Below are 7,575 nucleotides of genomic sequence, written 5' to 3'. Positions count from 1 at the left end.
AGCTGCTCTTAAGGTGCTCAGAGAGTGCAACCTCTCAGAGAGCATAACAGTCCAACATAATTTAATCTGGATACCTGCGCACGAGGGCATAAGGGGCAATGAGGCGGCGGATGGTCTAGCTCGAGCTTTTTGTTTCCGAGTCGGACAGCAGCAGGAGAGCCGTGGTCTGAGCGCCATGATCCTCGGGGAGAGCTATTCAGAACTACTCCAACATCACAGAGGGGTGAGATATAAATATCCGCCCCCGCATAAAGCACTAACCAAGGAGGAGGCAACAGATTGGCGTAGATTACAAACAGGTTCCTTCCCCAACCTCTTTATATACAACAAGATGTTCCCAACGGAATATAGGGGCACATGCCCGTGGTGCGGGGCCACACCCACACTATTTCACATAACATGGGAATGCGAACGAAACAACGCATTCCGAGAACACAAACCCCCGAGTGCGGAGCACTGGGAGAGCCGGCTCGTCAGCTGCGAGCTCGCCGTCCAAAAGAGGATGGTAGAGCACGCACGGGATGCAGCCAAACTCAGTGGAGCCCTGGCCTGAGGGACCACCCTTTGCTGAAGAAGCCTTCCCTGCAGCGCAGCGTGAAGACAGCGACACGCGAAGCAAGCAAGAAGACTTCTGATCGCCTAAATACTTATGATTCAATAAAAGTTTTCCTATCCTATCCTATCCCTGACATCGCACAGCTCGCGGGCAACTTTTGCGTTCACCTCCATCAAAACGCGGTCACCACGGTCGGGTTCGAGCCCGAGTACTCCAGCTCAGTAAACATGCGCCTTAACAATTAAGCCACCAAGAAGGGTCTGAAATAAGCCAAACTGAGCAATCGTAACGGCAGATGGTTTGTAATTTTTGTAAAATAAAAATAAAAGCACACAGCCTGTGTGTATTTCACTTGCAATGAGTTTTCGGAAAAATGTTTCTTATTTGGAACATCGGCATTTAGCAGTAGCAAAATCATTCACAGGCGATACCCCTTTCTTACAGCCTCCCACATTACGTCGGCTAGTGTGAACCCTGTCCTTTTCCATTCATAAAATGCGTTTCCGCAGATTTACGAATGTTATCGGGCTGTACGTTCTTTTGCATAGTCTCAAGGGCACGCAACGTATGTTGTACCCGTCGCATGTCTTCAGGGCTCTCGCCCCCTGACTACTGGTACTGTCTGAGGGGATAGGATAGGATAACTTTATTGAGCTCTAGCGCGAGTGCTTTTATGCGATTCAGATGGGTTCATCTCCGCAATGGTCGGTTCCCCTATTCCAGGACTCTGCTGGATGCTGCCGTCAGCTGAGCTCGCCGTATCACACCGATCTGGTCATCGCGGCAGTCGCTGGAGAGCATACCCTCCCATTTCTCCGCACTTGGGTTTGGTATAATTGGAACGACATCGACGTTTTGACATGTCCATGTTATGTGATACAGTGTAGGTTTTTCATGGCACCACGGACACTTGTTTTTGTAAAGTGTGGTGGGGATTTTACTTAGTGTGTTTGGGTTTGGATACGACCCCGTTTGAAGTTGTATCCATGTGACAGCCTCTTCTTTGTTCAAAGATTTGTGCGGTGGTGGGTACCGCATCCTGCAGCCTTTATAGTTGTTTAGTATGGCCGAGTATCCCTGGGGTACTGGCAGGGACTCCTCAAGGTCGTTGACGTTGGGTGCTCGGCAGTTAGTACATCCTCGAGCTATTCTGACCGCCTCTTGGTTTCCTGCCAACCCCGTGTGCCGCGGTACCCAGATGATCTTATGTCTGATGATCGGTTCTGCATCTGTCTGTTGTGTCTTGCAGTCTACAGAATGGTGTATGCGGAGTGCTTTGTGACCGACTCTGCCGTAAGTTGCGGCCACCTGGGGATCTTTAACGTGTACTGACATCGCACAGCACACGGTCGCCTTAGCGTTTTGCCTCCATAAAAACGGAACCGCCGCGGTCGGGTTCGAGTAGTAATTGGTTTTTATTAAAATAATGATAAAAGGGAAGGAAAAGATTTTTGCTAGCCCCGACATCTGCCATCGATACTGAAGCACCTGAGCTGGGGCAGCGGAAATAAAGGATAGCAGGCAGAATGGAGAAATGAAATGAAAGAGTTGAGGGGACATGAAGAGAGGATAGGGGAGGAGTAATATGTACAAACTATTTACACAATAAGAAATGTGCCCAGGTTGTGCGCGTGATTAGTTCATTTTAGAGGAATTAAAAACACATGCGCACAGCACTGTGTTGGCTACAACTGGAGTGGGGCGTCAAGTTATTAATCGTTCAAGGTAGAACTCGCGGAGCGTTCGGCCACTGCGTGTAACTACCTGACGGAGAACAGACGGGACGTCAAGCCCGTGAGTTCGAGGAATGCACAGAGGCTCACCAAATTTCGCTCACGAGTGCGCGCACTTCCCTGCGGCCACAATAGCGTCTTGAGCGAGTCTGGTAGTATGCCCAGCGCCCTATAGGCCGTAAGCATATCGCGACGAGCATCGCCGTACGCGGCACAGTGAAGGAGCAGGTGCTCTAGTGTTTCCACTGCACTGCATCCGTCACACACATCACTCGTCGCTATTCCGTGAGGCTCCCGTCGGTCTCCGGGCCACACTCAGCCAATCCTGTATGCTTCCGGCCGCTTAATGTTACAGCTATCATTTTCCTTTCCATGGTTCACTGCGTTGTGCTTAACATAAACTGAAACCTTTTCGTTAACCTCCACGTTTCTGCCCCGTAGGTGAGTCCCGGTAGGGTACAGGCTGTTGTACGCTTTTTTCTTGAGAGATATTGCAAACGTACTCTTCATGATCTGAGAAAACCTGCCATATGCGCTCCACCCCATTCTTACGCTTCTAGCTATTTCCCTCTAATGATCCGGATCAGCTGTCACTTCCTACACTAGGTAGATGTAAAAAATGTCTCTTTTCCCGGCGAGGCTTCCTTCATCGGCTTGCCGTCTTCCCTTTCTTCTCGCCTTGTGTATATCTCGATGCATGTTGCTCGGAATGGGGCTGACCTCAATGATCCCCCTGATTCCATTCGGTACGTTCGCTGTGCTGTTGATTTCTCTCTAAGCACCTCTTATGCCCAATAAACGCAGCCTGTTTATGCCCGTTCGAGACAGCATGAGTGGTTTTCTGCGCGAGAAAATGAGCCTCAATATGTTTGGTAATGTGCTGTTTATGCCAAGTTTAAAGAATTTCTTCGTTAAAGTGTTGACCGGCAGTCCGAGAGCGTATTTCTATGCTTTCCTAAGAATTGCCTCAAATTGTTCCCTTTCTTGATCGAGCGGTGTTTGTTAGGGGACACTGTATAATTTCTTACTGACCATGAGGGCATGTACTAGCCTACATGTGTCCGCCTTCACACCTCTTCTGCTGTTCAAAATTCATGCAATAATACTTGTGATCTGTGTCGGGGTATTTACTAGCAGTGTGATTGTGTGATCTATACGTCGGTTAGTCAGTATGCAGATGGTAAGGATCTTAACTTTCGATACTTGTGGAATCTTCCTTTCTATTGTTAAGATGTCAATAGAATTTTGAAAATCATACCATTTTCTGTAGACTCTAAGTCCCTTGGATTTTCAGAAGAGCATGCAAAGTGTTGGGCGTATGGGCGTATGCGTTTGCCATGTCGGCCGCGCGCTGAAGAAGGCCTTGTTTTGTTGCGATAGCTACATTACGCTAACACTTCGAGCCTTCAACTTGGCACCCCTTGAGCTGCGTGGCCGCCCTTGAAGTCTTGGGCGGCGCCGTGGCAGGTCAAGTGGTTGGTCACGTGGTGCGGAGCAGCTGCCGGCGGCGCGGCCCGCCGACGAAACTCAATGAGGGAAGAGTGGAGAGAGGGAGAGAGTGAATCCACGTCCAGGGACGAATATGAAGAAGGAACGCCCAGCGATACGGATCGGCGAAAGACTGGCTTTGCAATTCAACTGAGCGAGTTCCGCTCGCCCAGTCGTAGCGCTCCCGCCACTCCAGAGATAAACCTCAACCATTTTTTTTTTCTAAGGATCTTTTGTAACCCTGACTGTGATATCGTCTGCGTAGATAGCATGCCTGATTCCTTCCTTTTCTTCGAGCTTCCTTGCTAAGCCAAACATAACAATGTTAAGTTAAAATCATAGGGGACATCACAGCCTTGCCGTGTTCGTTTTTTGGGGGTGATGAAGTTGTTAATCCTGATGCCTCTTATTCCACTGGTAGCGGTTTTGTAGCTGAGAAAGGCTTTACATAGTTGTATCTTCTCTGCCGCAACCCAGGTTGCTGAGCCCGTCCAGCACAGCTGTGTGACTGACGCTGTCGAAGGCCGCTTTAAGATCGAGAGCGAGCAAGACGTCTTCCTCATATTTTGGGGCAGTATTCAGCACCTCCTCCTTGATCTGCAGGAGAACTTCTTGTGCTGATAGGTATTTTCGTAATGCAAACATAGTGTGCGGCATGAGTTCGTTGTCCTCAAGGTGGGTCTGAAACCTCTGGTGCACAAATCTCTCATATGTTTTAACGATATCGGTTTAAGATTTTTCAGGTTTAGAGTCAGAGTCGTTCCCACTCCGGAATCATTGCTATTTCCGCATGTCTCCAGTAGTTCGGGATGGTCCCCTGTTCCTTGTCTTTGTTGACAAATTAAGGGAATCTTTTGATTGAATTGTCATCTGGGTTCCTTATTACTGATTGGTGATGCCATCCTTCTCTGGTGTTGTGTTCTTTGTGTCGGACATCACAGTGTATCTGACTTCGATGGTAAGGGGTTCGGCCACAGCTGGATTTGTTTCGTCCGTATGTGCCAAGCTGCTCTCGGAGTGTGTCGCATTACCGATGTAGCGCTGCTTGATGTTCTCCAGCATTACCTGGTCAGTGCCTTGGAACTGGCGCGTGATCTTTTTGGTTGTCCTACGAGTTTCGGATTTCTTTTTGTTTGGGTCTATGAGAGCCGTTAGCAAGTCCCATGTCTTGGCATAACCTAGTGTCCTCTGCAGCTCGTTGCACTGTTGGTGCCAGTCGCGCTTCGAGAGCTCCGTCGTATATTCCTCAGCTTTTCCGGTGACCTCGGCGATCATAAGCTTTAGCTGCCAGTAATGCTTTTTCCTTTTCCATCTTCTTAGCAGCCCTCGTCTGGCGTCCCAAAAATGTAACAGATGTTTATTCATCTCGGGCATTTTGGTAGTGAAGGAGACCGCTCGGGTTACTTTTTGCCAGTCTACCTTGATCCTTGCAGCCCAGCTTTCAATGTCGGTGATCTCAGCCTTATCGGACTGTGCCCTGGATTCCCTGTAAGCTTCCCAGTTTGCCAGTCCCGCCTTGCGAAGTTCTTTCCTAATCGAGAGGGTTTCTTTAAGGATGCACAAAATGCAGTGGTCACTGCCTAGAGTTTCCGCGTCATTTTTCCATCTTGCCTGCCTTACTCCTCTGACGAATGCTAAGGTGACGAATGTCGTACGAGGCTCTTTCCCACTCGCGTGTGTTGGATGTGGTCTGTGATGAGGGGGAGCCTTCTACGATCAGCTTCTCTGTCTAGATCCCTGACTTTCTGTGTTTCCCGAACGTAGCCGCAGCTTTTATGGCAGAATTAAAGTCCCCCAGGATGACGATCGAGGCCATTATCATCAAGAGGAGCGCCAATAGAAAATCAGGAGTGAGAAAAGCCAAGGTAAAAAGGACTTTACAAGGCTTCGTCATCAGTAGTATCGCCTACGTCTCTGGCTCCTTCAGCCTCAAGCCCTGCGAGAGGAAGGAGACCAAGGGTATCATACGGGAGGGTGTCAAGTAAGTGCTGCGGCTACCAATTGGCATGGCGAATGAAAAACTAGCCAACCAGGGAATTGATAATTCATTGGAGGAATTCATCGAAGCCTTCTTGGTGTCGCAATAGGCAAGACCTGCCAGCAACCTCACCGACGGACACGTTCAATTGAAGCTGTCGATCGGCTACGAAGGCTACGATCCTCCCACTGCCAAAGGAACATGCATCCAGAACACCACAAAGAGTGGAGAGAGATTAGGGCATAGGCTCCGAAGAAACGCTTCCAAAACTCAGAGGACCTGGTTTATGTGGACGCCGTCGACAACGGGGACGTCCGCGGGATGGTCGTAGCCGCGGTGAACGCGGATAAGACACTCAAAGCCAGCGGATCGGTTACAACCGTCAGAAAAAACGGCGTAAGTATCCAACATAGCGGCACAACAGCCAAAGCTGTAGTGCGCGACTCAAAGTCATTGGTGAAGAATTTCTCTAAAGGGAGGATGTCTCCTTAAGCATTAAGGATTCTGCAGACCAGCCGAGAGGACAAGCCGATATAAATTATCTGGACTGCCGGAGAAACCTCCCTCAGCTGAAACGAAGCCGCTCACGAACTGGCGCGAGGTCTGACCTCCCGAGCCGGTGCGCCGCCCGGCCTTTTCATGGGGCGCGACCGCTTAGTCAGCTACAGGGAGATTTCCCAACACCACATTATGATGACGATGATGACATTATGGGTTTGGTCAAATTCCCACTCGCAGACCCTCCTTAGGAAAAGATCAGGCGGCAACATGGCATCGCCTGCAAATGAACTCGTATGCGAACGTGCTGCTGCTGCTGCTGTTGCTGACAGGAAGAAAGAAAAAGAAAGTGCACGGGCCTGCTTACTGGCACAAGCAGAACCACGCTCGCTTCCGCGTGCTGAAAGTAGGAGAGTTTAAGGATAGGAGAGCAAATAAAGAAAGAAAAGGCGCACGCTAATATGCCCCGTGCCGATCCCCGAGGCAATGCAATACCGGGCCGTCCCGTGCCAGAGTGCTTCAATCCAAGCACACCGCCATATTCCAAAAATAAGTTTAATATCTCGGGTTGAAGGGCCCGCGGCAGATATTTAATCAGGTATCAGGTATCAATCATATTTGTTGGCAGACATTACTATCCGGAGCAGTAAACAAATCAGTCATGTAATGACAGAGATAATCTCAATCAAATCATATTAGGATGTACACAGGCGCCACCTGAAGATCGTCATAATAGGAATATACAACGATGGGAGATCATATACTAATGAGATCTGACCCTGTGACTTAACTATGGACCGTCCGACTGGTCGAAGACGCCGCCGGAATCCAAGCACTATTTGGCCAAACCCCTCCCTGTATCTCTTGAACAAAAACGTTATTCCATCCATCTTTCTATCACCCTTCCTCTTGTTCGCGATTGCTCGTGCTTGTAGTGTCCAAAGTGTGCGCGATTCCTTCTGCGATTATGATAATTCGTGTGCTTGGTTGGTTCGTCGCAGTGCATAAAATGTCTAAATATTGTGTGTCAGCGCTAGCGTCCTCGCTCCTTTCGTTCGCAGCACCGACCACATCTGGAACGCTTGACATAATGAGAAATTAATGAAATAGAAAGAGAAACTATCGTGCCAATCGGCCGATAAAAGCCGAAGAATACATGCACATCTGCCATACACGTTTCTTCATCGCTGGGAGCTCTCAAATGATTTAACAAAACCAGTGCGCAAAGGTTTGTTTAGTCACACCCTTCATTGTGTTTTTCTTTGTGTTTGAATGAGATCCAAAAAAAACTGGAGGATGCTTAAGCTTCGTCTTTAAGAGCG

The sequence above is a fragment of the Amblyomma americanum genome, chromosome 3 (genome assembly GCF_052857255.1).
Source record: "Amblyomma americanum isolate KBUSLIRL-KWMA chromosome 3, ASM5285725v1, whole genome shotgun sequence".
Classification (NCBI taxonomy): Eukaryota; Metazoa; Arthropoda; class Arachnida; order Ixodida; family Ixodidae; genus Amblyomma; species Amblyomma americanum.
The sequence above is the reverse complement of the archived record's forward strand: the minus strand, read 5'-3'. Positions refer to the sequence as shown.